Genomic DNA, 15,392 nt, shown 5'->3' with positions numbered 1-15,392 from the left:
GCAAAAACTTTTAAGTTTCATTAGGTCCCATTTGTTTATTTTTGTTTTTATTTCCATTTCTCTAGGAGGTGGGTCAAAAAGGCTCTTGCTGTGATTTATGTCAAAGAGTGCTCTACCTATGTTTTCCTCTAAGAGTTTTATAGTGTCTGGCCTTACATTTAGGTCTTTAATCCATTTTGAGTTTATTTTTGTGTACGGTGTTAGGAAGTGTTCTAATTTCATTCTTTTACATGTAGCTGTCCAGTTTTCCCAGCACCACTTATTGAAGAGGCTGTCTTTTCTCCATTGTATACTCTTGCCTCCTTTATCAAAGATAAGGTGACCATAGGTGTGTGGGTTTATCTCTGGGCTTTCTATCCTGTTCCATTGATCTATATTTCTGTTTTTGTGCCAGTACCAGACTGTCTTCATTAATGTAGCTTTGTAGTATAGTCTGAAGTCGGGGATTCCTGATTCCTCCAGCTCCACTTTTCTTTCTCAAGATTGCTTTGGCTATTCGGTGTCTTTTGTGTTTCCATACAAATTGTGAAATTTTTTGTTCTAGTTCTGTGAAAAATGCCATTGGTAGTTTGATAAGGATTGCATTGAATTTGTAGATTGCTTTGGGTAGTATAGTCATTTTCACAATGTTGATTCTTCCAATCCAAGAACGTGGTGTATCTCTCCATCTGTTTGTAACACCTTTGATTTATTTCATCAGTGTCTTATAGTTTTCTGCATACAGGTCTTTTGTCTCCTTAGGTAGGTTTATTCCTAGGTATTTTATTCTTTTTGTTGCAAAGGTAAATGAGAGTGTTTCCTTAATTTCTCTTTCAGATTTTTCATCATTAGTGTATAGGAATGCAAGAGATTTCTGTGCATTAATTTTGTATCCTGCTACTTTACCAAATTCACTGATTAACTCTAGTAGTTTTCTGGTAGCATCTTGAGGATTCTCTATGTATAGTATCATGTCATCCGCAAACAGTGACAGTTTTACTTCTTCTTTTCCGATTTGGATTCCTTTTATTTCTTTTTCTTCTCTGATTGCTGTGGCTAAAACTTCCAAAGCTATGTTGAATAATAGTGGTGAGAGTGGGCAACCTTTTCTTGTTCCTGATCTTAGTGGAAATGGTTTCAGTTTTTCAACATTGAAGCGATTTTGGCTGTGGGTTTGTCATATATGGGCTTTATTATGTTGAGGAAATTTCCCTCTATGCCCACTTTCTGGAGAGTTTTTATCATAAATTGGTGTTGAATTTTGTCGAAAGCCTTTTCTGTATCTATTAAGATGATCATATGGTTTTTATCCTTCAATTTGTTTATATGGTTTATCACACTGATTGATGTTCGTATATTGAAGAATCCTTGCATTCCTGGGATAAACCCCACTTGATCATGGTGTATGATCCTTTTAATGTGCTGTTGGATTCCATTTGCTAGTATTTTGTTGAGGATTTTTGCATCTATGTTCATCAGTGATATTGGCCTGTAGTTTTCTTTTTTTGTGACATCTTTGTCTGGTTTTGGTACCAGGGTGATGGTGGTCTCATAGAATGAGTTTGGGAGTGTTCCTCCCTCTGCTATATTTTGGAAGAGTTTGAGAAAGATAGGTGTTAGCTCTACTCTAAATGTTTGATAGAATTCACCTGTGAAGCCATCTGGTGCTGGTCTTTTGTTTGTTGGAAGATTTTTTAATCACAGTTTCAATTTCAGGGCTTGATTGGTCTGTTTATATTTTCTATTTCTTCCTGGTTCAGTCTCAGAAGGTTGTGCTTTTCTAAGAATTTGTCCATTTCTTCCAGGTTGTCCGTTTTATTGGCATATAGTTGCTTGTAGTAATCTCTCATGATCCTTTGTATTTCTGCAGTGTCAGTTGTTACTTCTCCTTTTTCATTTCTAATTCTATTGATTTGAGTCTTATCCCTTTTTTTCTTGATGAGTCTGGCTAATGGTTTATCAATTTTGTTTATCTTCTCAAAGAACTAGCTTTTAGTTTTATTGATCCTTGTTATTGTTTCCTTCATTTCTTTTTCATTTATTTCTGATCTGATCTTTACGATTTCTTTACTTCTGCTAACTTTGGGGTTTTTTTTGTTGTTGTTCTTCTTCTTTCTCCAGTTGCTTTAGGTGTAATGTTAGGTTGTTTATTTGAGATTTTTCTTGTTTCTTTAGGTAGGATTGTATTACTATAAACTTCCCTTATAGAACTGCTTTTGCTGCATCTCATAGGTTTTGGGTCATCGTGTTTTCATTGTCATTTGTTCCTAGGTATTTTTTGATTTCCTTTTTGATTTCTTCAGTGATCTCTTGGTTATTTAGTGTTGTATTGTTTAGCCTCCATGTGTTTGTATTTTTTAGAGTTTTTTCCTGTAATTGATATCTAGTCTTATAGTGTTGTGGTCAGAAAAGATAGTTGATATGATTTCAGTTTTCTTAAATTTACCAAGCCTTAATTTGTGACCCAAGATATGGTCTATCCTGGAGAATGTTCCATGAGCACTTGAGAAGAAAGTGTATTCTGTTGTTTTTGGATGGAATGTCCTATAAATATCAATTAAGTCCATCTTGTTTAATGTGTCATTTAAAGCTTGTGTTTCCTTATTTATTTTCATTTTGGATGATCTGTCCATTGATGGAAGTGGGGTGTTAAAGTCCCCTACTATGATTGTGTTACTGTCAATTTCCCCTTTTGTAGCTGTTAGCATTTGCCTTATGTATTGAGGTGCTCCTATGTTGGGTGCATAAATATTTACAATTGTTATATCTTCTTCTTGGATTGATCCCTTGATCATTATGTCATGTCTTTCTTTGTCTCTTGTAATAGTCTTTATTTTAAAGTCTATTTTGTCTGATATGAGAATTGCTATTCCAGCTTTCTTTTGATTTCTATTTGCATGGAATATCTTTTTCCATCCCCTCACTTTCAGTCTGTATGTGTCCCTAGGTCTGAAGTGGGTCTCTTGTAGACAGTATATATGGGTCTTGTTTTTGTATCCATTCAGCCAGTCTATGTCTTTTGGTGGGAGCATTTAATCCATTTACATTTAAAGTAATTATCGATATAATTACTATGTATGTAATACATAATGTATAATGTATGTATAATGAAACAGCGATTCATTGTCTATTCAGGTATTCCACACATGCAGGGTACATCAAGTTGATTGTGGAGATTTAATCCGCTGCTCCTGAGGCTGCTGGGAGAGATTTCCCTTTCTCTTCTTTGTTCGCACAGCTCCTGGGGTTCAGCTTTGGATTTGGCCCTGCCTCTGCATGTAGGTTGCCCTCTGGCATCTGTTCTTCACCCAGACAGGAGGGGGTTAAAGTAACAGCTGATTAGGGGGCTCTGGCTCACTCAGGCTGGGGGGAGGGAGGGGTACGGATGTGGGGTGAGCCTGTGGCAGCAGAGGCCAGCGTGACGTTGCACCAGCCTGAGGCACGCCGTGTGTTCTCCGGGGAAGTTGTCCCTGGATCAGGGGACCCTGGCAGGTGTGGGCTGCACAGGCTTCTGGGAGGGGAGGTGTGGATAGTGACCTGTGCTTGCACACAGGCTTCTTGGTGGCTGCAGCAGCAGCCTTAGCGTTTCACGCCCGTCTCTGGTGTCTGTGCTGATAGCTGCGGCTCATGCCCATCTCTGGAGCTCGTTTAGGCGGTGTTCTGAATCCCCTCTCCTTGTGCACCCTTTTGGGAAGTCTGAGGTCTTCTGCCAGTGTTCAGTAGGTGTTCTGTAGGAGATGTTCCACATGTAGATGTATTTTTGATGTATTTGTGGGGAGGAAGGTGATCTCCACGTCTTACTCCTCCGCCATCTTGACGATCCTCCTGGAGTGGAAATTTTTAATTAAAAAAAAAAATCATTGACCAAACGTCTTTCTTCACAGTGGAGCAGTGATTTAATAAACACAGTGGTTTTATTTTTCCATCTCTATGCTTCTCTTTCCTACATAATATCCACTCATTTTGTCTTCTATCAAGTAGTTTATCATTGAAATGTTCAAAGATGCTACATCCTGTAGAATTGTCCTTTGAACAAGTTTCTGAGGGACACACTTTGCATTTGTCCATCCCGAAGGGTTGTTTCTTGGGCTTTTAAGAAAGAGGGTTTGGTAGGTGCTGCGGAGGGAAGAGGAGGGCACTCACATAGCCCGAGTGCCCTGGGAGGGCCTGACATCAAGAGAAGCCAGTGGGCAGGCACCTCCAGCCGACATCCCGACTCCAGGCCTCAGTCTGCATTGAAAGGCCCAGGGTTAGTCCTGGCTCAGGGCAGGATTGAAGCTCTGCCTCACGCTCTACTGGCTTGCATCACTGAGCATGCAAGGGACGAGCGTGGTGACGGTGGACACAGGGATCCTGAGAAGAGGGAGGAGGGAGCGAGCCCACACACCTGCCCTTCCATGAACCTCCCACAGGGTTGGTGCTCAGGGCAGACAACAGACAGACCGATACCAAGAGCGAGACGGTCCAGATGAAGCAGGCAAGCTGCAGTGCATCTCCCGGCACACGGAAAACGGTTATGCTGGAAGCCAAACAGCCAAGTACAGTCCCATGTCTGGGTTGGGGTACCGGGTCTTCCGTGTGAACTTCAACAAAGCACATACTTGCCCGAAGCCTCGGTTTCAGCATCTGTGAAGTGTGGACAGCGGCCCTGTTTCCTGCACCAGGAGCCTGATGAGAAGAAGTACCTGGCAATTCTTTGTCAAGAGCAAAGTCCTCTCAAATCACAAGGTGTTAGCAATAGTTTGGAATCCATCTTCTAGAGACACATCACTGGGAAAAAAAGAGGTCACTGACTTTCCAGGGTCTGGAGAAAGGCTGCATTCCTGCCATGCTTTCTTCCAGGGCACTGGGTAGGCTGCCCCTGGAAGTGACAATTTTAAAGAAACTAGACCAACTGGAAAGTCTCAGGGAGCATAGTAAGTTCAGTAGCCTCTGAAATAAGCTCCTGACCCTAGAGAACTCGTCCACCATAAAATGAAGACGTGGCCATGCGTGTGAAGTGGGGACCCACAGCAGGTGTCTTCTGGGCCCATGCCGTGAGCTGGACAGAGGAGAGGGTCTTGCAGGGCCGGTGGGAGTGAGCTGCCTCGTCTACAAGGTGGGCAGGTGTGCCCACTGCGCTGCGCTCACCTGCGAGGGGACCCAAGCCTGTCCCACAGTAGGAGCGAGCCAGCCGCCAGCCGCCATCAGGAGCAGGGCTTGGAGATTTCTCTCCCTAAGGTTGCGTTCCAGCTGCCTTGCCCCAGATGGGATCCTGGGAAAGTGAGAGGTAACTGCTTTCATATTCATCTTGAGTGGATTGTTATTACCCCTTTCTCAGTTGACTGTCAGGAGGAAAAAAAAGAAGAAGAAAAAAGCCATTTGCTGGAAAAGATAAGATGCACTCGCTCCCAGGTACCAAATGCTTTTTGACAGGGAGCTATTTAGATGGAAAATTACCAGTGCAGTGAGGGGGTGTTAGGAGGACAGAACAGCCTCTGGTCTGAGTGTCTGGAGGCTGCAGAAGGGCAGTGCCAGGGATCAAGCACCCCAAGCAAGGCCCCCAGGCAGCAGCGCCGGGGACCTTCAGGGCAAAGCGTCTTCCACTCAGCCTGTCCTTCTCGCTGGGACAGGCCCCCAGGGCAGCCTCTTACTAGCCCAGGACACTCTGTGTCCATGTCACAGCCCAGGACTCTGGGAACATCGGCTGTCCGTGTTTCATTTTTGAACATCCCGCCACCTGCATTCTTGCTCCAAAGCTGAGCTTAATAAGGTGCTGACGGTTGTTCTGACCGACAGGACCTCAGCGACCACGGGAGGTGGCCGTGGGAATTCAACATAAACACATTAGGGCTTCTCTGCTGGACCCTTGAAGACTAAGTGACTCTGCGAAACGCTGTGAACCTGACTGACACGCCCTGCGCTTGCGAATGGGAGTGCCCAGCCAGAGGGCACGATGAAGGGACATCCGGTCACAGTGTCTCCAAAATGCCAACACTTGAGCGCTCACCCACCCCGGGCCTGTCATCTAAGCAAGAAGGGTGGAAACGGAGGGACTTTGATCCGGTGTGTTCACAGAAAGAGATTTCACACACACACACACACGCATACACACACGCAGACACACTTGTGCACACACAAGCATTGCACACTAACAAACTTGAGCACACACGCAACATGCATGCAGGTGCACATGCATGCACACGTGTACACACAAATGCACACACAATTGCCCATGCTTGCAGACTCGAACTCATGCACACACACACATGCACACCCTTTAAACACAGTTTCCTAAAATTTCAATCATGACTCCGCTGATGAAGGAAGGGGGTGTAACAGCTGTACAGCAGTTCCTGTGACATTCAGGTCAATTCACAGTTTCTATAACAACGATTTTGAATTCTTGCCTGTGTGTTCATTTTCTTTATTTTTCACATGATAATTTCTTAGTTTCTTGTCAGTCTAAGCTGACCAACCTGTCTGCTTGCTGCAGGCTTTCTCTGTGAAGCTGCACTTCTGACATCTGTCCTTCAGAGACCTTCCAGCCAGAACAGAAAGCCTTGGCCGGACCCAAGGAGGACATAGGGCGGGCATGGCTCTGACAACCCCCTCCCTCCTCTGTTCTTCCTTTCTGATCTATTACCACCCAAATCACAGCTACATCTCATTCTAGGTGAGCCTTGCAGAAATCAAATCCTAATCGTGCAAGGACCATTGCATTCTTAACCTTTTATTGAAGAGTATTGTATGGAGACAGAATTGCACATGTGATAAAGACATTTTCACAAATACAACGCCCCTTCGTAAACAGCACCTGGATCAAGAAACAGAATATTACCAGCAATTCCAGGACCCCCCTGGCCCCCTTCCAGCCACTGCTTCCTACCAAGGGGACCACGATACTGACTCGTAACAGCTGAGATAAGCTTCACCTACTTTCGTTAGTTTTATAAAGTACGTAGTCCACTGTGTCTGGCTTATGTCACTGACTGCTGTATCCGTGATATTCATCTAGCTGTACTATTTCTGCCCACGTGGCCCTACAGTATTCCATCATGTGAGGACACCACCCCCTCTTCATCCAAGCTACTTCTGATGAGTATTTAGATAAGTTCCGATTTCTGGTTATTACAAATAGTTACACTACAAGCTTCCTTGAACATGTCCTTTGATGACAGCATGTACACAGCTCTGGGGGGTATTAGCCTAAGAGTGGGATTTTGGGGTCATGTGATAGGAAAGTTCTTGGCCTTAGTAGATACTGACAAATAGGTCCGACACGGATACTGATTTACACTGATGCTGGAAGTGTCTCAGAGTTTCAGTTGCACCCTTAACCACATTTAGTATTTTGTGTCTTCTTCATTTTAGTGTTATCACATTGTGCTTTTAATGCACATTTCACTGATAACTAATGAAATCGAGCATCTTTTCATAGGCTGAGTGGTGACTTGGATAAACTCATTTGTGTTTTCTATTTCCTATTGATTTGTAGGAGCTCTTTGTATATTCTGGGCGTGACTTAGTCAAATACATGGGGCTTACATTATCACTCTCTCTATAATGATATTTGGTGAATTCAAGTTGTTTATCTTAATGAGGTCTAATTTATTATACTTTTTCTTTTATGATTAGCATGTCACATGATTTAGTGAAGTAATTTTTGTCTTTTCCGAGCTCATGAAGACGTTCTTCTATGATTTCTTCAAAAAGACGTATTTTTTTTTTCATATGTGGATCTGTGATCCATCTGGAATTGATCTTTATAGTGTGAGGTAGGAGTCAAGACTATTAGATTTTTCATATAAATGTCCATTAAAGTCAGCATCTTTTAGAAACCATCATCACCAGGTGTGATGCTAAGGCCCTCACGTACATTCACGGTATCTTCTTAATAACTACAGTCACCCAAATTTGAGATGAGGACTTGGCTGGGATCACAGAGTTCGCAAGCAACAGAATGAGAATTAGCAGCCAGGTCAGGCTGACTTCAAAGCTCGTCCATCATCCTGTTGTTCTGCTGTTTCCTGGCCTTTCCTCCTACACACGTATGCCCACACACCCACACACACCCTCACACACACACACAGATGCACACACAGAGACACAGACACACACCCATGGCAGAGTCTGTCCAGTGCCTTGGTACAGTAAGTTTTTAAATACTCATGTGGAATTTCTGTATCAAAGAACTAGATTTTACTTTAGATTTATTCCTTTAATGTATAGCAAGAGTTTGACTCATTGTCCTTCGATGAAACTATTATTTTAAATAATGATTTTCTAAAGAAAAAAAGAGTGAACCAATAAGGAATGACAGATCTGCCCTATCATAGTTTATAGCTGAGAGTTTCCTGAGTTGTAAGAAAGCAGATTGTGTAATTTAAATAGCTGATCCTGTTTGCTTTACTGCAGGAGAAAACGGGTAAAAGCAGAAGGGGATAATGCTGTGGATCAGAGGGAAGCCAGCCTTGTAAGGACAGCTTCTCTGCGCCTTCTGTGCTATCGCAGTCGAAAGACACCAAAATTGCAAATTCCTTGGAGAGTTAAAGATGAGTCGTGCAGGAACATAGCCTGAATTTCCTGAGATGTATGTTGTCTCAGGAAACTATTAATTCTATATATAATTGGCAGCAGATGATTTTGAGTAGAGCAGAATTTGATGATCTTTCCTTTGCTACCGCAGATGCCAGTTTCCAAGTTAGCTGGTGGAAACAGGAGTCAAGAAGGAGGGTGGGATGCATATGGACAACTTGATGCCCACAGGGACCACTGTTTGGTGGAGACCCTTCTATTTGAGTATTATGCTGTATCAGATGTTCAGTGCATATTTCTTTCATAAAAGTGGTCTAACATCATAATAACCTAATAAATCTTACTTCTTGAGGGCCTGATATTACTGAATAGAGTAAGAACAGCTCCAGAACAACACCCGAATAGGATCCTTTCGACGATTTGCAAATGTGACATTAACAGAGAAGAATGTAGAACTGCTTCTAACACCCAGAGTGAAGATTAGCTTCCACTTTACAACTGAATCTGTTTACATGAATATACTAATTAATTCATGTTTATGAATGGGAACAAAAATCTCTGCTATTGAGAAATGTCAGGGTATATGTTCTATTTCTCTTAAAATCAATTCACTGAAAAGGTCCTGGGGATAGACCCCAGGGCCAGTATAAGGGTAGAGATCAATAAATGTACAAACACTAAATAAATAAATAAATAAATAAACAATGATTTTCTTATTAGAAAAAGAATAATACTCTGCATATCAACTTGGGGAATAATGATAGAAAAAAGAAAAATCAAAATTACTGTAATTCCATTATCTAGAAGTTTTTGCTAGTTTATTATATTTCTTTTAGTGTGTTGTCTTTTTCTTTCCTGTACACATGTGTTTTTCCACAATTGGGATCATTTGGTTCACAGAATTTTGATGACTTTTGTTTCACTTTATATTTTACCAGGAGCATTTTCCATGCTGTTAAATGTTTCTTGAAGGCTATTTTTAATGGCTATAAAATGTTTCTTTGTATGAATGACTATAATTCATTATTCACCTCTTGCTGCGTATTCTAGCTCTTTTTTTTTTTTTTTTTTTGCTAGTATATAAATACCTATGGTACCTATGTTCTCTTACAAACCTTTAATCCCATTTCTGATCCTTTCCTGATGATACATCCTTAGACGTAGACTGGCTGGGTCCACGTGTCCAGCTCCTTTTAGGCTCTTGCTGTGCGGTGTCAAGGACACGGTCTTCACAGAGATGAGGTGTCAACCTAGGTCCCCTGGGAGCTTGTGTTAACTTACACTGTCCATCAAACCCCCAACATACACCTTCCCTGTAGCATCAGAACATGCATGTGGGGAATATGTAATGTGGGATTGAAAAAAGATAGGTTTTGGAGAATCAAGCAGAGTCTGCAGTTAATGAAACAAAGAAAAAAATAGGTTTTTTTAAGCTGCTGAAAGAAAAGAAGAAGTTTGAATGCTGGTTAATCAATTTTTTTGACATCATACTCAGGAAAGTTTCTATCTTCCCAGAAAATAAAGCTTAGAAATAAGACTCCTGAAGAGTTATTTTCTGGCTTTGTGGCTGAGGAAGTAATATGTGCAATCTTTTGGAAAGGATAAACACAATGCCTCTCATGCATAAAATTTTTAATTAAGTTTTTATTTTGGAACAAGAAAGCACAGATTAAGAGCTTGCGTCCTTGTGGCATGTGACAGAGAATTCATCTCACAACTGATTTTATGTAAAGAGAGATTACGAACACCAAGTATGTAAATCTTTTCAGAATATCTAGTGGTTTTTTTTTTTTTTTCTACTTCCCAAATAGAAAAGCCACACGTGAGAGTTTATATTAAAGCCAACAGCAGAATGTAAGTGAGGGTTCCTGAGGCTTGCTTGCTTGAGCCTTGGAATGTTTTAATCACTTTGGCTGCTTTCAACACAAGGACGTGCAAAATGACTGCACTGCATCTTGGAAACACCATCAGGCTGAGATCCTGACATGACATCTTGTGTTGCATGTGTCCTCAACCCTCAGACCAACCGTCCTTTCATATCCCGATGCTTCGATTGGTCTCCTCGCCTTTGTTTTGTTATCTATGCGTTTTTTAAAAAAAAATTTTATTGGAGTATAGTTGATTTACAATGTTGTGCTAGCTTCTGCTGTACAGCAAAGTGAATCAGTTATACATATATCCACTCTTTTTTAGCTTCTTTTCCCATATAGACCATTACAGAGTATTGAGAAGAGTTCCCTGTGCTATACAGTAGGTCCTTGTTGGTCACCTATTTTATATATGGCGGTACCTATGGGTCAATCCCAGTCTCCCAACTTATCCCTCCCCCCTTTCCCCCTGGTAGCCATAAGTTTGTTTTCTACATCTGTGACTCTATTTATGTTTTGTAGATAAGTTTCATTTGTACCACTTTTAAAGGATGGGCTTTGGGTCACCTGCTGACTGAGGGGCTGAATTTCCAAACTGTCAAAGGAGAGTGACAGTATGCCCTTTTCTGATCCTTCTTCAAAGATAACCATGCCTTGGATTTCAAAATTACTCCTTTTCTTTATAACTTTGTCTCCTTTATAATACATAGTTTACTTGTGAATATTTTTGAACTTTGCATAAATAGAATTGTCTTGTTTTGTTTAAGTGTTCTTCATAATTCCAACGTTACTCCTTCACCAGTTAGTTACACACGCTGCAAAGTTCTTCCTCCAGGCCGTGCCCATCTCTCCTCTTCTTCATTAATGTAAGTTAGGGCTTCCTAACAGCCTGGTCGTACTCTGCCTCCCCCATGACCTTCACTCGCCAGTGCGAGGACAACCTTGGAAGGGGGTGGAGGTGGTCAGCCAGGGGAGCCCAGATACCAAGTTCTGTATTAGAAATGCTGGGAAATGATGCAGATGTTTTTAACATATAAATGTTTCAACATGTGTGTATATGTATATATACATGTATATATATGTGTGTGTGTATATATGTGGTATATATATGTGTTTATATGTGTGTATATATGTATAAATAGGTATATATGTATGTGTGCATATATAATGTATGTGTGTGTGTGTATCATGAGAATTGAGAGGAAGAGTGATAGAGCTTGGAATACTTGCTCACTTAGGTATTCAGGAACACTAGGAATTGTTCACTCTACATTTCCTTTTTAAAAATTTAAAAAATTATTTTAAAAAGATTTTCTTTTGTTACTGAAGTATAGTTAATTTATGTTGTGTTAGTTTCAGGTGTACAGCACAGTGATTCAGTTATCTATCTATCTATCTATCTATACACTCTTCAGTTTTATATATACACACACACACACACACATATATATATATATATATATATGTATATATGCTCTTTTTCAGGTTCTTTTCCCTTATAGGTTATTATAAAATATTCGGTCTAGTTCCCTGTGCTATACTGCTATACAGTAGGTCTTTGTTATCTATTTTATATATAGCAGTGTATGTATCTGTTAATCCCAAACTCCTAATTTATCCCTCCCCGCCTTCCCCTTTGATAACCATAAGTTTGTGCTCTATGTCTGCGGGTCTATTTCTGTTTTGTAAATAAGTTCATTTGTATCTTTTTTTTTTTTTTTTTTTTAGATTCCACATATAAGCGATATCATATGATATTTGTCTTTATCTTTCTGACTTACTTTACTTAGTATGACAATCTCTAGGTCCATGCATGTTGCTGTAAATGGCATTATTTCCTTCTTTTTTATGGCTGAGTAGTATTCCATTGTATACATGTACCACATCTTCTTTATCCATTCATCTGTCAATGGACAATATAGGGACCCCTCCGAAAGCTCTTTTCTGGTACATGCTGCCATTCCCTGGAGCAGCTGATGGGGCCTGGACTTGGACCTGGACATGGCACTGTTGGTCTTTGGGCTTATTCTTGATTTCCCCCAGAATTCTGGGGCATAATGACAAAAGGAGCAAAAAGTCCTCACTTTGTTCTGTGGGCAGTTGGTTTGCTGGCTCAGGTGAGGGGACCTTCTCGTGAAGGGATGCGTGCCTGACCCCAGATCTGTCAAACAATGCACAGGGCTCCAAGCACAGCTTGGTCTTTTGTCACAGGGCAGATTTGGATTTCACAGATTTGAGAAAATGTGTGGTTGAGGTGTATTCAGTGCCCTGCACGCACTGTGCTATGTCTTCACCCTGAGAAGCGGACATAAGTGCATGGGTTGTAATCGCCCATGAATTCAGCCTCTGTTGGCAAATTCGTCAGGTCAGAATATGTGAAGCCAATGTGTGTCAGAAGTGAACATTTTGAAAACTGCTTGGTATTTGATTCCACACTTGCCTAATTCTAACAAATAATTTGTTTAAGAATTGTATCATAACCAGAAAACACCAAACAGTAAAATGCTTTCAAATATAGGCCAGTAACAAGAGTTGTCATTATAGAGGATGAGAACAGAGAATGAAAATGTTGATTTTTGTTATTCTTGTTATTACGGGTTTGGCACTATGATGGGTATTTTACAAAGGATTCAAGAAGTAGAAATACAGGGCTTCCCTGGTGGCGCAGTGGTTGAGAATCTGCCTGCCAATGCAGGGGACACGGGTTTGAGCCCTGGTCTGGGAAGATCCCACATGCCGCGGAGCAACTGGGCCCGTGAGCCACAGCTACTGAGCCTGCGCGTCTGGAGCTTGTGCTCCGCAACAAGAGAGGCCGCGATAGTGAGAGGCCCGCGCACCGTGATGAAGAGTGGCCCCCGCTCGCCGCAACTAGAGAAAGCCCTCGCACAGAAACGAAGACCCAACACAGCCATAAATAAATAAATAATAAATAAATTTTAAAAAAAAGAAGAAGTAGAAATACAGTTAAAAAGTAGTTGTAGTAGTCGGTAGATTATTTTCTTTCTAAGTGATCTGGATTTTCACAAGGTTCAAAATGACCAGGTAGCTTTTAGACAGACAGCTGTGTGTCGCTCTTCTCAGGGCAGGAGGCCCGAGAACTTTCCATTTCAAGTGGACTCGAGAGAGTCTTAGAGGAGGTCTTGTACCCGTCACTGGATTCCAGGCTTTCCCCAGGCGTCCTGCCCCAGCAGCTGGGCTGGTCACAACCCTCAGAACTGGGGTTGGGAAGGGGAGTTTCCATCGCTTGTCTCCTGGGTTGAGAGACCTTTGGGCACCTGGGTTTGCAGGAGAGATTCTCACAAGTCCAAGACTGGGTCCTACGAGGTCCTGTGGGCAGGTGGCTGGGACAACGGGGAATGTCAGCTGATAAGGCAAATCCTCTGGACACGCCGGGGCAGAAACTCAGTCCCCTCCGCACCCCAGGTACCTGGTTCCCGTCTTTCTTTTCTGCTGCTTTGTTCCAAGTTTCTCGGCCCACAGGGCGCCACCCTTCCAAGTATGACATCATCCCTAAAGCTCTCGGGGTTACCACCAGAGGCCACGTGTATTCAGGGTTTACTGGCAACAGGAATAAACAGTTGGAAACTTTCCTGTGATGTCATTTCCTCAGTCAATTCCATCTTCTACTTTCCAGACACTCTAGGGGCTAATGCGACCTGAACCATTTCCTTCTCTCCTTCGTCTCCCTTTTTCTTTGCGGCTGACAAAGCCGTGCTGCACTTCGTGAGCTCACGGGAGGACCATGGATTTCTCTTGACTTGTTTGCCTCTAACCTCAAGTCACAGGACTTTGTAATTTAAAAAAAAAACAAAACTGAACAGAAACAAAATTATGTTCCAGTCAAGCTACACTAAGAATCTTACCGATAAAGAAGAAATAGCTTGCCACCAAAAAACAAAACAAACAAAAAAACCCTAGAAAAACTAAAAATAACAACAAAAAAGGAAATTCCCTGGCGGTCCACTGGTTAGGACTCGACACTTTCACTGCCGAGGGCCCAGATGCAACCCCTGGTCTGGGAACTAGGTTCCCACAAGCCGCATGGTGCAGCCAAAAACAAACAAGCAAACGACACTAGACAATAAAAGGTTAAGAAAAAAATTTTTTAAGAAAGCCAATTCCAAACCAGTTGATACAAATTCTAACTGAAGTAAATTGAGAGCGAACTTAGAAGGTGACCCACAAATCCACGCCATTTAGCTTCTTAGGACGATGGTGCGGACAAGCCTTCCTTCCATCAGCTGTATATACATTCTCCAAATATTAGGGGCAGTCCCTGGGCAGTTACAAATGCGGTGCCCTCAGCCGCAGCCTCTGCCATAGGAGGTGGCCCAGAGCCGTGCGGGCTGACGGCAAGCGACAGCCAGCTCAGAGGGTCCCAGAGGGTGTACGTGTCCTTCCTTCCTCGAGGGGCTGCCAGCTTCAGCCATTACGTCCACCACATCTCAGCCCCCAGCAAGCTTTCTGGGGACCCTCCCTGGCACAGGGCTCCACGCCGACCACGTGCCAGTTAAACGGCAGCTGGATAGATGCAGCAGCGTCGGCCCTGTTCTGAACAGAAGCTCCCAGAAACCACGCCACAACCTTTGCGCTGGGGGCAAGTCCTACAGCAGCCCGACCCCAGCCCTGAGCCCCGGGTGAAGGCAGAGGTCCTTCAGGACACAAACGTGTGTCTGCAGGGTGTCCCTCTGCACCCTTGAGTCACACGTGTCCGAGGAGCTGGCGTCTTTCTGCTCCCTGGGCAACAACTTCTCAGAGGAAAGCGCTCCTGGAAGGAGACGGGGGACCGGGGCGGCCGCAGGACCTGATGGGCAAGCAGGATCTGCCTATCTTTTAGCCAAACGCTTACACTCGCCAGCCTAAATCCTCTGACTCTGCTGTGATTTTTCTTCCCTCACTTGTCTCAAAGCCAAAGAAACATTTCAGGATGTGAACATGAGATATACTCTCCAGATTTCAACTCAGATTTATTCGGGGGCAAGAACTACAAATTCTTAAAAGCTATCAACTACCCAGGGACCAGAGTCT

This window comes from Balaenoptera physalus, assembly GCF_965194825.1.
Source record: "Balaenoptera physalus genome assembly, chromosome: 15".
Lineage (NCBI taxonomy): Eukaryota > Metazoa > Chordata > Mammalia > Artiodactyla > Balaenopteridae > Balaenoptera > Balaenoptera physalus.
The sequence above is the reverse complement of the archived record's forward strand: the minus strand, read 5'-3'. Positions refer to the sequence as shown.